At 42.3% G+C, this 15,973-nt stretch overlaps 1 protein-coding gene across 3 annotated transcripts in view; it reads right to left on the bottom strand.

The window, feature by feature from the left end:
- MARCHF3 (membrane associated ring-CH-type finger 3) overlaps nt 1–15,973 on the bottom strand; it is a 137,207-nt gene that overhangs the window by 102,199 nt on the left and 19,035 nt on the right. The window contains exon 1 of one of the 3 annotated variants that reach the window (XM_032336854.1): nt 9,506–13,622. The exons of the other annotated variants lie outside the window; for them this stretch is intronic. The gene's annotated coding sequence lies outside the window, so the exon portion shown is untranslated. Of the gene's footprint in view, nt 1–9,505; nt 13,623–15,973 lie in introns of those variants that run through there. 3 annotated transcript variants of the gene reach the window in all.

Genomic DNA, 15,973 nt, shown 5'->3' with positions numbered 1-15,973 from the left:
ATGGAAGTGTAGTTGGAAGTTCATTTATTTTTTAATGGAAGTGTAGCTACCATTAGCTACCATCTTCTAGCTACCATCTGTAACTACCTAAAGTTGTTACAATAGTATTAACTATATTTCCAACAATAACATTGTATCCTTATGTCTTATTTATCATTGATCTTGGATTCTTAAACACAGTTTTGCTGGGAGAGAGCCTGACCTTGAGAGCATTTTTTTGTGGATGACTCTTTGGTCCATGGATAACAGAAGACAGAAAGAGATAGCAAGGTAGACTGTTTAAGGAAACTTACCTTCTTATAAAGAAAGGGATTGTTTAGAGTACTAGCAGAACATACCCTGAACGTGTGTCCCTTGCAAGCATGTCTCACAGTAGTAAGACTTATAGAAACATGCTCATTGTGTAACGTCCCACAAGGGTATGTATAGCGTACTGTGATATGTGCAAAATAAGGAGCACAGAATTCAGTCAGAAGAACCGCAATCAGGTTGATTCAGAAACTGTAAGGCACATGGTTTTGGTAAATTATTTACCATTTCAGACAGAGCCCAAGGATCCTCCCTACAAAATGAGACTTAAAAGTGCCTGCCTCCTACCTACCTGACTGGTAGCATCAAATGTGAGGGGTGAATGAAATGTCAGAAATTAAAGCATTTGAAATCTTTAAAGGACCATAGTAAATTATACCATTATAATGTAAAGCCAACTAATTTTTTGAAAACTTAAGCATATTTTAAAAAAATTTTTTTTGAGCACCTACTTTAGACAACCCCATTCTGGGTGTTGTGAATTACAGAGGTGAATAAGTCCTTCAAAAAGCTTTGTTTGTGGGGGCGCCTAGGTGGCTCAGTGGGTTAAGCCTCTACCTTTGGCTCAGGTCATGATCCCAGGGTGCTAGGATCAGGCCCCACATCGGGCTCTCTGCTCAGCAGGGAGCCTGCTTCCCTCTTTCTCTCTCTGCCTGCCTCTCTGTCTACTTGTGATCTCTGTCAAGTAAATAAAATCTTAAAAAAAAAAAAAAGAAAAAAAGCTTTGTGATTTTGAAAATTAAAATAAAGCATCAGGTTGAAAGCTGAAAACGCATCAAGATTTTTCAAATATTCAAAGTTGGATGGATCTATATCCAAACAGAAAAATAAACAATTTCATTTAGATAGATCCTTCTAAATAAAGTGAGTATTTGAAAAAGTCCAAAATAAGTACAATGCAGTAGACATTTAAGAATCAGTATTGGTAAATCTGTCTTGAGTAATATATAAGTCAAATAAATTTGAGCTGAATCATGTGATGTTTTTCTGTTTTGTTCTGTTTTTAATCTCCAAAGGACTGCTGACCTCTGCTGCCATGCCAGTTTTTGAAAGAGGCACTTGTATGAGTAGTCAGGTTCTCTTTACAAATAAACTTTTGTTTCTACAAACAGAAGAGGGTAGGATACATATAAGCATGTGTCCTTAGACTCTAATAAATGATAACAGAAGGCGAGGGAGGCAACTGGGATAGGAGTATCAGGGAAAGAAGATTTCAACAAATTTCTGGATGTCAAGGAGAGGCTGGCAAAGAGCAGAGCAGGTGATGGTTAATTATATGTTCAACTTAGGTAGGGTAGGACATCCAGTTGTTTGGATGTCTAGATGTTTCTGTGAAGGTTTTTTGTAGATGGGATAAACATTTATGATTATTTGACTTTAAGGACAAGGAGATTACCCTCCTGAATTCGAGGGGAGGGGTGTGTGTGTGTGAGAGAGAGAGAGAAAGAGAGAGAGAATACAATCAGTGAAAATCAGTGATGGATGCCATGGCAAAAACTAAGGTTTTCCAGAGAAGGAATTCTGCCTCAATACTGTAACACAGAAATCCTACCTGAGTTTCTGGCCTGCTCGCCTGTCCTGTGGATTTAGGACTCAAGACTGCAACATCATCTCTTATCTGGATTTCTAGCCTGTCTGCCTGATCTATGGATTTTGGACTTTCCAGCCCCCACAATCATGCAAGCCAGTTGCTTAAAATAAATCTATCTCTATCTCTGTCTCCCTAACTGTATCTTTGTATCTCATTTTGTATTTATCATCTCTGTCTCCATCTCTCTGGTTCCATTTCTCTAGAGAAGAAACCTGGCTGATAGAAAATGAGAAGAGCCTAGAACATGTAGGAGAAAACCTGGGAAGGTGGAAGGGTGGAAGGGAGTGAACAGCCTGGCGGGCTACGGGCTCACTGGGCAGCTGCGGCTCAGACTGGTTCGTGCAAAGGAGAGAGGTGCCCTCAAGTCTCCCTAAGGTTCACTAAGCCTTGCACATGTTCCTCAGGCTCTCTCCATCCCCTGCCTTAGGCCCACGCATTGGGCCAGAAACCCAGAATTTTACTTGTACAAGTCAAACTGTACTCTCTGCAAGATAGTAGCATTAGGGGAAGCTGGATGAGGCCTGTATACAGAGGGCATATTTTTGGGGTAACTTTCGTTTAAGTCTAAAATTAGTTCAAAATAAACTATTAAAAAAATTGTGCCATGCACTATAGTAAAACCTTGTCCTTGGGCATTTTAAGCATTACCCCCCCCCCCCCCAAGAAAAAAACTCCTAACTAAAATGGAGCACCTTCTCAGTGTTGTTTCCAGTTGGGGATGGCTTTTCAGTATAGTTATTTCTGTGCTGTTTTATTTTTAAGCAGGGTCTCCGCTGACCAGAGAGCCCTATGCGGGGCTCAATCCCAGGACCCTGGGATCATGATTTGAGCCAAGCCTTTAACCCACTGAGCCACCCGGTGCCCCAAGAGATTTTTTTTTAAATGGAGTTAACCCCCACTGACAACACCAACACGTTGACTTTAGAAAAAAAAAAAAAAAGCATATAATAGTAAGACTAAAGGGGAAAATATTCAAATGCAGACTTAGGGGCTCAAGTAGCAAGACAGTTTGGAAATTTCTGAGCTGCCTTCGTTGTTAGAAAGCAAAGCAAGGAAGCATCTGGGTGGCTCAGTCATTTAGGCACCTAACTCTTGATTTCAACTCAGGTTGTGATACTGGGTTCATGGGATCAGCCCTGCCTGGGGCTCTGCTCTGGGCTTAGAGGCAGCTTGAGATTCTGTCTGTCTCTTCCTCTCCCTCAGCCCCTCCCCCTGCTCACATGCATACACAAACACACACACACACACACTCTCTCTCTCTTTAAATAAACAAAATCTTAAAAAGAAAAAAGCAAAAGAAAAATTGAAAAAACAATTTAGTAACCTCCTCCATCCCTAGATGCTATGGATCTTGTCAGCATATGAGTATAAATTTCAGTGTACAAATGGTCCAAACACTTCACGAGTTGGGGCACACATTCATCTTGAGCCCTTCCCTTGGCTGAGGAGTGAGATTTGTGTAGTATTTAGTCCCACTGTGATCTAGTAAAAAATAAATCGTAACACATGTAGAGGAAAGAAATGGTTTACCGATAGGACCAGTATGAATATATTAATCGCAATACTTAGAACACATCAGTGATAATCGTGAACAGCTTCCTATTATGCTCTGATCCTTCGTGTCTTCTGCAATAGTATCAACTTAGTAAGAATGAAATTTATCAGCACGATGTTGTCTTCTAGTACAGCATTTTCTCCTCCCTACATCCATTATCACTGTGTTCTTTTCCTTGCCAAATGTATTCCACGGCCTGATAAAATGTCTAGCATTGTGAACTCACCATATGCCAAGCAAGCAGGAGTCCCCAAAGACAGTTCTGTGTACTTGCTGCCTCTGGGAATCGACCTACAGGGACTGCCAACTGAGTTTTCAGGCCACGTGGAATATACAAAGTTGAACAAGTCGCTCTGGCTACAAAAGCTGGCAGCTCTGGGGAAGCAATGTACTGGACAGTAAGAGGGAAAGCTATCCTGTGCATTTAGTTAATACTAAGTGATCAGGCATAAAACTGCTGGGTGCCCCAGGGTGTATGGTACAATCCAAACCTGTGATGGTCTCCCCCACCCATCCCGCACCCATCCCAGCTTCTCTTCTGCTCTCACATTCTGATAACTCAGTTCTAAAAAGTTCACCTGCAGTCAAATCTGTCTGCTAGAAACAAAATAAGCCTCTTCCCCTCCAAACCACAGGCATCCTCTTCACTGAATTTTGCCATTCTGTTCCAACTAGTATCCACGAGAAGAATGTCACATCAGCCCAATGGAACACAAGACCTGTCTAAGGATGCTGTTGAGCCTTCCCCTGTCAATACCAGGACACACGCTCAGGGAGAGAGGGGGCGCTCCTCGCTCCGTAGCTTATAGGTAGGCACGGAATGGACATTTCCCTAATGCAATATCAGAAAATCACCCTTTTCCATTTACTCACTCACCCCGCTCCTTCCTCTTTTATGAAAGTGGAGTTGTGGGTAAAGTACAAAAGCTCCACACAGTTGAGCGGCCTTGACTGAAAGTTTTCCTTAGTCAGGAACACTCGGTGAATTCCTATGTAAACACTGCAAGCAACTGGTTCCTGGAGGTTACTGCCTGGGTTTGCAGGTCAGGGGGCCTCTATGGTTACCACCAAACTCTGAAGGTGACCCAAGGGCATCAGAGGTTCCATGAGTCATTCATTTTGTTCCTTCCTATTTCTGATGCCCAGCTGATTCTATAGGCAACCACCATGACCCACAGTAGGCCACAGGAGGACCAGGCCTCCAACCCAAAGAGCCTTTGAACTGATCTTGTTGAGCACAAAGGTCCCAACCACAGCAAAAGCCAGAAGCCCTCAGACACATCTGCCCTGCACTGAGGCTCAGGCTCCAGGGCTAGCTGTGGAGGCCAAATCTATAATCCCCTGTTGTAACCAAACAAAAACTAGATGAGAAGAACCCTTGCTTGCAAAGGAGCCTCCAGTGGTCAGAATTGGAAAGCAAGTGGCTGAGGAGGTAAAAGAAACTATCCCGCTTAAAAGGTGTGCCATTTTCAGGCTCCTAGGACTCCACATGATCCCACGCTATCAGGACCAGGACACAGGTAACTGCCTGAAGGCTGAGAAATGCCTCGGTGGCCTACTAGATTTCTCTGAGCTTATCTGCAGAGCTACTCTAATCTCCCCTCAATATCAGGGCAGAGTCTTGCCAAGCAGCCAAACGTTCACTTTAATCATTTTTAGTTAAAGGAAGAAAAAAAATTAAAGTTCTGTATATAAATAAAAAGCTTAACCCATTGAGATGAGGTCCACATCCCTGCCCCATTTCTCTCTCTCTCTCAGTGCACCCACAGCTGAGGCAGAGGAAGTGAAATGACACCCCCGGCGACTTTCAATCTACCTGAAATCTATAATCCTATTGAAATGATCTAAAATGGTGTGCGCGTAACCTTAAACGTTGACCTCTCCCGGTGACTATGATGGGAGTGCAAAACAGAACAGCCACTTTGAAAAATGATTCAGCAGTTTATTGAAAGAATTAAACATACACCTGTCATTCAACTCAGCAATCCCATGCGTAGGTATTTAAGGTAAGATAGATGAAAACACATATTCCCACACAAAAAATGGTATGTGAATGTTTATAGTGACTTTATTCATAATGACCCCAATCTGGAAATAACGCTGGGGTCCTCCCACTGGTGAAGAGATACTGTAGTACATCCATACAATGAAATCCTACTGAGCAATAAAAAGGAACTAGCCGCTGACACACAGAACAACATAGATGGATCTCAAGGGTATTATGCTGTGTGAAAGAGACCAGACTCAAAAGCCTTCATGCCGTATGATTTCATTTATGTAACATCCTGGAAAAGGCAAAACCGTAGGGTCACAAAACAAACCAGTGGGGGCCAGAAGCTGGGGCTGGAAGAGAGAGTCGACTTCAAGAGGGCATGAAAGAAATTTTGGGGACAATGACACTATTCTGTATCTTGACACACTAAAAAAGGGTAAATTTGTTCAAGTTATACCTCAATAAACACAACTTGAAAATAAAATCTCAGCATTATGGACTCAATGATGAAGAGAGGCAGACTTAGAAAGAACTGATTAAACGCCCCACCTACCATCAAGATATGGAGGCCATTTCCCAACCTGGGTCTGGTAGGGCTGAGAAGACAGCCATTCAACACATGGTTTAAATAAAGCACTAACATAAACCAGTAGGGCCACTGGGCCAACATGCTACCTCATGTGAGGTTACTCATTTAGGCAGTTTTCCAGCCTGCTTCTTAATGAGAGAGCTGCTCACAATCTGACTTCAAGGTGCTGTTTATTTTGTGGGATGGTGCCTGTGTCTCTACCTTGCTTCTCCTCGAGTTCTAACTGCTTGGATGTCCCAGGTTACATAATCATTGGAGTCAAGCAGTTATTTCCACACTGAGAATTCAAGCCTGCCCTGTGTTTTTCTATAAATGAAAAAATAAGTGAAAAAATAAATGAATAAAGGAAGCAAATTAATCTATATTAGCCCAGCTGGATGTAACAAAGAGCAAGAAGGGACTTGCCTAATTCAGTGATATTCTTTCAGATTCCTTGTACAGAATTATTTTTGGCAGAAAAATACATCCTGGACATTCAAAGGTTTTTGCTTAATTTTCCAGTGGATGCCATGACCATAATATAATATACTACCTCCATTTTCAGTGGTTGTGATTTGAAGCTAGGCTTTATTTCTCCCCTATCCTTCTCCCAATAGAAAGATTTATTGAGAATCCACTATATGGAAAGAAATGCTAAGGGCCAATGGAATGAGAAGTTCAAAGATGCAGCCTTTCATCAGCCCACTGCAGTGACTCCAGGGGAAGGTGGAGTGTCACGTGTGACCAACAGAGGCAGAAATACAGTGCTAAGGCAGCAAGGGAGAAGGGAACCTGGATCTGTCAGGGAAGGTGGGATTCAAGCTGAGCCCCTGAAGGATGAAGAAGTTGTGGGACCGCAGACCTTCTGGGCTGAGGAACTACTTTGGGACTCGTGGGAGCACATCTGCTTAAGTCTGTTTTCATCTGGCATCCTGGAGCCTGAAAGCCACGGGTATTAAATTTGTGTGTGGAGGGAAGGGGGATTTCACAGTCTTCAGGCCTCGGGCCTCTCTGTTCTCCAAGAGTCCCCTTGCTCCATCTTCCCTCACACACACTAGAGGGCCACATGTTTAAGTCACCCACCTTGTCCATGAAGCCACTTTAGTGGGAACCCTGATCACTCACAGTCGATTATTGGGTTATGAGGAGTCAAGTGTGGTAAACAACAGGAAAGGGACAGGAGGGCATGCTGGTGATGGCTTTAAAGAGTACTTGATCCTCTCCAGTGGGGTATGGATCCAGGATCTTTAATGACCTCAGGAAACAGTGATCACAAAAACACTGATAATGAATGCATGGGAACCTTCACTGTGGCATTATCACTACCAATAAAGGGAAGGTAATCATTCAAATGTTCATCAACAAGGACACACTGTCCTCTTAGCAAGTGTGGGGATGGGAGTAAGAAGAGCATATCCTCTCTAACCAGTAGGCTTGCTATTTCTCACCACCACTGACACCCCAAAATGAAAGGCCAGGGCTCTCAGGGCAGTCTTGCCTATGGATTCAGATCCTGTTTCATCTTAACAGAAATAGTAGAATAACCTATTTCATTTATTTGCCTGAATGCTAGTTTACCCAAAATGACTGGACACCCTATCTTTAGTAGGATTATCCTTTTCTCATATCTCCTCCCTTTCTCTTGAGAAACTGTTAGGTCAGCAATAACTCTCTGTACCCCAAGCCTGGTCAACCCAGGCTTGCCTGCTACCATTCTTGAGGAATGAACCATATGTCTCTAGTATCAACACAGAAAAGAAACATGGTCAGTTATTTTAGAAAATGATCTAAATCAATAATCAGCCAACTGTTTATCAACAGCAAGAAGACACTGAAGCACTTTAGTCCAGAAACCCTCTGGAGGCTATTGGCAAACTAAGAACAACTGAAGAAATAGTAAGAGGAGAAAATAAGAAAATTTGCCTATTCCTAAAAACTCTCCATGATCTCTTCCACGGCAGGAATAAAATATCCCACAACATGGGAATTCTTGGATCTGGATGGGTTTCTTTCACTTGATGTAGCCCACAAAGTAGGCTGCAAAACTTGACAGGCAAGGGAAGGGAGGGGAGATCATGGAAGTGGGAAAGAAGTAACTTCCAAGTGGCCCAGGTGATAGCCAGTGAGCCGTATAACCACGAATCTATCAGCCCTCACTACTGATCAGAAAACCAAAACTGCTGGCTGTGGCAAACCAGAATTCTCCTCCAACAGCTGAGAGTAAAGCTCACAGTTCCTGTTCCTGCTTCAGGCCACTCCGTAGCTTTCAACTTTAGAATGTCCTCCAGCTTGGATCGGGTGCGAAACCGGAGCAGCTACCCTAAATGGTCCCTCGGCTTCGCACCCACATGCTTGATTCTTGACTTGGCTCTCAGCAAACCCAGTGCAAACACTCAGCATTCCATGGCTGAGGCCACACACGGAAGCCATCAGGTGGGGATGGCTGCAAATGTACTTTCACACACCAGGGAGAAGAGGGGGAAGGTCAAGAACAGGGTGGGGAGGAGGCAGCTTCATGAACCGTTCAAAATCCACACCAGGAGGAAACGAACAGATATTTCCATGGAATCAATCTGAGAAAAGCTGTCTTTTCAACAAAAGTCTCCCTCGTTCCCCGGCACTACTCCTTCCTTGCCAGTCCCAGGCCGTGCCAAAACCATTTGAAAAGCTATTAAGATTTGTGGTCGAAAGAACAAGCTCCAAAATATTTGTGGATGTTACCTAAAGAGGCCCCACAGTGACAGCCTGAAGTAGAAAAACTAAGAACTGGAAGATAGAGTACCACATGCCACAAGATTTCAGGAAGAAAGTATACCTGCTAAAAAATAAAAAACAAACAAACAAACACCCAAAACCCAAAACCCAAACCAAAAAACAACACACACACAAAAAAACAGGGAAGTTTCCAGAAAGTACCCTCTCAGCAACCCCTCTGAAGGAGAACTAGCATATTGAACTTTCCACATAATTGCTTTTCAGGTCTGTCTCCCAAATAATCCCTCAGTGAATACCTAAGTCAGCAAAACAACTGGAATTTTTATATTGATCGTGTAATACTGGCAGGCCTGTGAGTGATAGGACTTAGTCGGGGCACACACATAAAATATTGCCAGTTGGGTAGAGAAGTTTTTAGCTAACATAGATGATGTGGAAAATGGGTCCATTTTCCTTCTTCTTCCAGATAGCAGACTTTTTTTTTTTCTTCATAAATAGTACCTATTTGTATGGCAATTATGCCCTGACCAGTTTTTAACGAGCCCATTAAAGCCAGCCCAGCACAACCTCTCGAGTAGCCTGCACCTTGGGAACATGGTGAGAACCTCCTTACAGGGTGAGAACCTGGATAACTTGACCTGCATCCTGGCTCTCTGAGCTTTCATCCTGGTCCTGCAAGCTACTTTCTCACTGACTTTCAGATCAGACCCTCCCTGTTCTACTCCCAGGCATAAATGGACCTCACTGCCATTGAGGTTTCTGGTTCCCAGTTACCTGGTGGTCATGTCTCCCAGCTGATTTGGTTCCTGGTACTCTGGCATCTGGTGTTTGACGGAGGTAGCACACCCCCTCAAAGACTGAAGTATTTTCAAAACATGCTGTTTGTTTCCAGATGGTCAACTCTTGCATAACTCAAATATGCAATCTAATTTATTCAACAAACATACCAAACACCTATTACTGTAAGACTGTTAGTGCCGAGAGTCCAACAGATAAGGCACTGCCCTGCCCTTACCCTCAGAGAACTTCTGATGACTAATGGGCCACAGTGGGTGGAAATCAGCCCAGTCCATCAAGGCCATGTCATGGAACCAAAGCAAATAATACCAACGCCTTATAGTCATTCTGAACTGCATAGTTTTCAAAGGGCTATTACGTATATTTTAATATTCATGATCTTAGGTCAAATTCTCACTAGGTAATTGAAAGAAATCCTTATAATATCATTTAACCAACTTAAATGGTGCTATCTCTCTTCCTCTCTCCTTCAGCGTACCTCCGTAATGAACCTCCCTGTCCCCAAAACTTAGGAGGTATCATGCTTCCATTCCTTATCACACCTATGAAAATCGTCAGCAAGTCTTGTTTGTTCTGCCATCTTGAACTTATATATCCCCTCCATCCCCATTGCCATCACCTTACGCAAACCACCATCTGATTTTCTCTGAATTATTCTCATAGCCTCTTAACCGGTTCCTTGGCTTCCACTTTTGGCTAAGTCCAGTCTGTTTTCCACACAACAGCCAGTGACCATGAAGACTATAGCATGCAAGCAAGTTATGGTGGATTTGGTCCCGGCCCCTTTTATTGGGTCTAGAATAGTGGGCAGTGATAGAACATGCAGGAAGATGAGAAATAATTTGGATTTTGCCATGCCAGTGACCTCACACCATCCCTCCTCTTGGAAAAGGCATGAATGAATGACTTTATAAGAGGCTCACAAAAGACAGCTGTCATCATTTGGATGCATGCCACTCAGAGACATGGCAGAATGAACAGCACACATAGTGACACATTCCAGAGGGTATGGAATAAGAAACAGAGGAAGACTAGGGATGGAGCATGACAAGGCACCAAAGGATGTGAAGAATGAAGCCAGGAACCAGTGAGGTCACCCAGCCACCAGAAAGACATTACCCCTATCACGAGTGATGAAACCAGTGAAGAATTCCGTTCACACAGCAAAGTCTTGAAGGGTAAAGAACTCACATTATCTCAGCCCCAACACCATTTGTCAGGTGATTATCGGAGGACTAAGTAATAGAAGTGAGGGTTATATTTAAAATGTTTTTTAGTTTGCACGTTCCTTCTCTGGCACTTAACATAAGTCTGACCTGTACACAACCGGCAGGATTTTGTGCCTCAAAGATGTACTGCCTGTCACTATTCTTGGTGTTTCTTTCATTGAAAATAAACTCATGTTGTATTTGGATGGGCAGAGAAACTACACCTGTCAAAGATCTAAAGATATGAAATGGGCAGAGAGATGATGGAAAGCAATTTTGCCAGCCCCAAACTGGAGTCCCCTGTTCCTATGCTTCAGCAGGGTTGGTTCGTCTGTCTGCTTTCTGTACCGATCTAAAAACAGTCAGTTATTTGAGCATTCCCGTGCTGCGCTAGCCGGAAGACCACCATAGCTGAGCAGAAACTGTCAACAGGCCATTCCCCAGAGCCTGGACGACCATGCCCGCAGGTGAGACAACATCACTTCTGAGCGTCTCGAAGGTGGTCGGGCCCATTAGCATCCCTTTGAGATTTTTAACACACAGAATCCAAGCCCTTCTCTTTTCTCATGTTGGGGTATGTGAGCCCCTTGCTACGAGCTCACTTCTTTTCGTAAATCAGACCTTAGAGAGGGGAATTAATGTCTTCTGAACTGAAACCTAGCTGTTACTACACTGGAGGATGCTGGCAGGAATCCCTGCCCGGAGGGAGTGATCGATAACTGGAGTAGAGGCACGAGGGCAAAGCACAGACCGCAAGTCCCCTTGGACTGAGCAGCCCGAGGACAGAGATTCTGTCTTGTTTGTCTCTTCAGTCCCAGAACCTCGCAGGTGCTCAGCACGCACAAAACGCTTGTTGAATTGAACTGATGGTTCTAAGAAAAGAGCAGAGTGGAGCCCAAGGATGGAAGGAAACTAGAGAAATTGGGGCTTGGGGGTATTAGAGGAGTATATGACGCTGGTAGGAAATGAGTGGAGGGCAAAATATTTTAAGAATTAAAAGAAAAAGTAAATGGAGAACCAAATGCAGAGAGGATCCCAGGAAAACACTGCAGGTGTGGGTATGTGCACACAGACACGGGAGCCCACACACATGGGCACGCAAGCATGGTCAGTACCAATGGGGAGCTGGAGCTCTCCACAGGGACGGAAGGGCAGAAGGGGTCTTGGAGGCATCCTGTTTGTTTTCAGCCCTACTCCCAGCACAGGGGGAGGGAGGCTGGGGCAGCTGAGAGGTAAACACCAGCTGGAGGCGGCACTCGGGCCAGAAACATGTCCCTGGGCAACGTGGGCGCAGACACTGCATCCCACGGTTCTTTTCTTTGTTCCCCAGGAATACATGCGAACAGCCCTCTTCACTCATTCTGAAGGAGATCCCTCCTGGTCCCATTTCCTAACAAAAACCAAAGTTACCTGACAATCCACCTTGTTTTTATCATCTATATATGGCAATGAAGGAGCTGTTCTCTATAAATAGGTTTGCAAAACTGGGCTGTGCCTTTTGCAAACATTAAAGTAGAAATGGCCCTGACACAGATCAATAATGCTTGTCTATTTCCTGGGGCTGCTCTGTTTATTTTTAGTCCCTACAAAGAGCCCAATATTTGTAAGAAAAAAAACTCCATATCACCTTCAAAAATATTATCAACTAATGACCTGGGCAGAAAAAAAAAAATTGCATTTACTTTATTCCTATCTTTCCTTTTTTTATATATAAATTCAGACTCAGCAGGAATTTGTTCTACTACCTCATTACATAGATTCAGGCCTTTGGGGAAAGGGATCATGAAGCTTATAAAATTCCATACCTCCTTTATTACTCCCTGTTTTCTTCCATTTGCCAATTTATCTAAGAGTTCAGTTCTGTATTCCACAGGCAAAGAACTGCATGCTCGTGCACATAAACCCAAAGAGCGAGCTTTGGTTGCTTAGAAATAGGAAGGAGGATGACCTGCTGCCTCACCTCCCTTTACTTGGACATTTTCATTTAGTGCATAAAGGAATCAGAGCTGCAGACCCCAAAGAGGAGCATCAGGAGGCTCGGCCACATAAAAGGTGCCTTAGAAAAAGTGCTGGAAGCTGGAGCAAGTAATTGGCACTTGGTTATCTACAAGTGTCCCCTTACCCATCTCTGTGTTTCCTGTAGAGCTGAGCAAAATGCTCTCACACAATTGGTGTCATTTAATGTCGGTCAAATACACAGGTTTCTCCTAAATGCAAACGCTATTGTGATTATATGTTGCACGCTGGAGTCCCCACTGAACTTGTGGATTCCCTGGGGGCCCAGCTAGAGTTGCACCCTTGGCACCCAGGCTGAAGCCTATAGTGACTTGCACGCTCAGCAGGTCTTCAATGAAAGATCAGATTATGCCATTGTGCACCCCAAATAAGTCACATACCTCCTTAGGGCATTCTTGTCCTCACCCAGGGGCTTTATTAGAGTCTGTGACAACAGCTCTTCGGTGGGCATGTGATCGCCCTGAATTCTGGACAAAATTTTATTTGGCAGCTTGTATGTATAATTTTTCCCCAAGAGGATATATATCTTTGATTGTCTCAAAGACTCTGGCTATTCCCTGCCCCCCAGATTTAAAGATTTAAGAATCTTTAGTCAAGGGCAGTGGTCTTCAAAATTATGGCATCATGAATCCCAATACCAAAATACCTTTGAGCAGGGACACCACACTTATGTGTTAGATATGTGTGATGAATTATATAAGGTACGTTATTAAACAAGCATCAGAATCACAAAAGTATAAGTAAATATGAAAACAACAATACTTTATTTCCTTTAAATATATTTTCTTTAAACCTATCTAAGAGTATATACTACCTTACTAAACAATCATTATTTTATCAAGAACAACATAGGTAAATATGCTTCATGTTTGAAAACTAGATTAATTATTTGTGATATGTTAATTTGAATGTCTAGTCCCAAGTTCAGTTTATTCTATGCAGTTGGGTTGTAATAGATGTCACAGTTTTAAGCAAATAATAATAAGAAAAAGAAGTAAAGAAATAAAAAATTTAAAAATCACAGTGTAAACATTTCCAAACAGTTTTCCACAGTGTTTCCTCTATACTAAAAGTTTCTTTAAAATTCAGTTACTTTCTTCTTTATTCTTAAAATGACACCTTTATCTTCAAAGGACAAATTAGTTATGCTTTGTGTTTTAAAAAAAATGGCCTCTAGTAGCATACTACTGAAGATGCTTATTATCACAGAAATGGTTAACAAAATATGGAACTCTTTCTTTTTTATAAAAAGAAAAATGAATGTAACTTATCTCTAAGTTTGACAACTCAATTATTTTTCAATAAGATAACCAGCAAACCTCTGTTAGGTACAAAAGAGCTTCATGGTCCCTTCTCAACTTAATGCAAAATATTGTATTGCTTTAACGACACTGTATATTATAGGTTTGTTTTTTTATAAAATTAATTATGAAGTCTCCTCCTGTAGCATTTTGCATACCTCTGGCTTCAATGTCTTGCCTGTATTAGCTTGCTTATGAATGATGCAGTGAATGAATTTATCTCTTGAAACCTCACCTTGGAATCCTTTTCTAAGAAACAGCTGCTTCTCAAGAGGAAACACTACTTGGTTTTTCTCACAAGACATTTTCATAAAGATTGTGAATGAATCTCATCCAGCGGTAGCTCACCAAAAAGCAAAACAAAACAAAAAAACAAACAAACAAAAAAAAGCAAAAACAACAAAAACCAAGCACTTTGTGTATTTCATTGATGAAGCAGAAACAAATAAATACAATAGGCTAGATCAAACATCTTACAAATGCAAAACAGGTCTTCTGCTCTCCATAACCTGTCCTAATAGGGTATTTGTTTCCTCAAGATTAGAGTCATAGCTTCAGTAATACTTTTTCAGCACTTTGTGATAGAGAAGCTCCTTTTTTTTTTTTAATTTTAAAGTTATTTATTTATTTATTTTAAAGATTTTATTTATTTATTTGACAGAGAGACGCAGCGAGAGCGAGAGCGAGCACACAAGCAGGGAGAGTGGGAGAGAGAGAGAGAGAGAGAGGCAGGCTTCCTGCTGGGCAGGGAGCCCTATGCAAGCCTAGATCCCAGACCCTGGGATCATGACCCTGAGCCGAAAGTGGCTGCTTAATGACTGAGCCACCCCAAGCACCCCAGAAACTCTTTTTTAAAAAAAGATTCTATTTATTTATTTTGGGGGGTGTGAAGGGGTGGAGAAGGGCAGAGGGAGAAGCAGACTCCCCATTCAACAGGGAGCCAGACACAACCAGGGGCTCCAACCCAGGACGCTGGACCACGACCTGAACTGAAGGCAGAGGTTTAACAAGTGAGCCATCCAGGCGCCCCAAGAAACTCATTTTAGTTTTCAGCATAGTATCTCACCTGGTCTTCTATCAGGAGGCAGAAGAAGTGTTTATAAATATATGTGGGTTTTTTACTTTTGCCTATAACTAAAAATTTCAAAACAGGCTTCAGAGCACCATTTAATTGACTATAATTTTATAAAGGTCAATAGGTAAATTTAAACACTGGTTAAAAAGTGCAGGGTTTACCTTCATATTTTTCTAATTGTGGCACTTTTGTATTATCATTAGGAAAACTTTCAAGGCAAAGTATTCACTTCCTTCCAATATGTTCATTCTTAACGACAGTGTATGTAAATCTTTATTTCATTTCATCATCTTGAGGGTTTTGAAGTTGGGGGCTAACTTCCCATCGGAACTGATTGTATGGTTATCATTTTTTAACTCCTATCTTGGCTAACAAAGGACTTATCCTAGAACAGAATCAACTCCATTTTCAAACTGTTCCCTTGTTCTTGCTTGCACAATTAGTGATCCCTTCAAATTCATACTTTGCTTTTGTTTTTACCAGAATATTTTTAAGCTACTTGCCTTGTGTTTGTTTTTCTTGTTTAGGGCTAGGTTAGTTGAAACTAATAATATTATGCAAATTAATCTAACCCAACATGTACACATGCAATGCAACATGCTACAGACCAGTTGAAGAGACCAACCGCTGCCTGCTGCGGGGAACCTACCCCTCCCTCAGAACATAGAGCCTTTGGACCTAAAGAATAGGGGAGGGTGCAAATGTCAATTCATAGACTACTAAAACTTGATTTTTCTTATTTGGGGGGGGAGAAAAAATGAATAGAAATTCTAGTAATTTCTTCCCATGCTCCAATGGTTTATCTTACAAACTCCACTTTGGAAACCCGAATGTGGATAATCTC

This window comes from Mustela erminea, chromosome 3 (genome assembly GCF_009829155.1).
Source record: "Mustela erminea isolate mMusErm1 chromosome 3, mMusErm1.Pri, whole genome shotgun sequence".
Classification (NCBI taxonomy): Eukaryota; Metazoa; Chordata; class Mammalia; order Carnivora; family Mustelidae; genus Mustela; species Mustela erminea.
The sequence above is the reverse complement of the archived record's forward strand: the minus strand, read 5'-3'. Positions and strand labels throughout refer to the sequence as shown.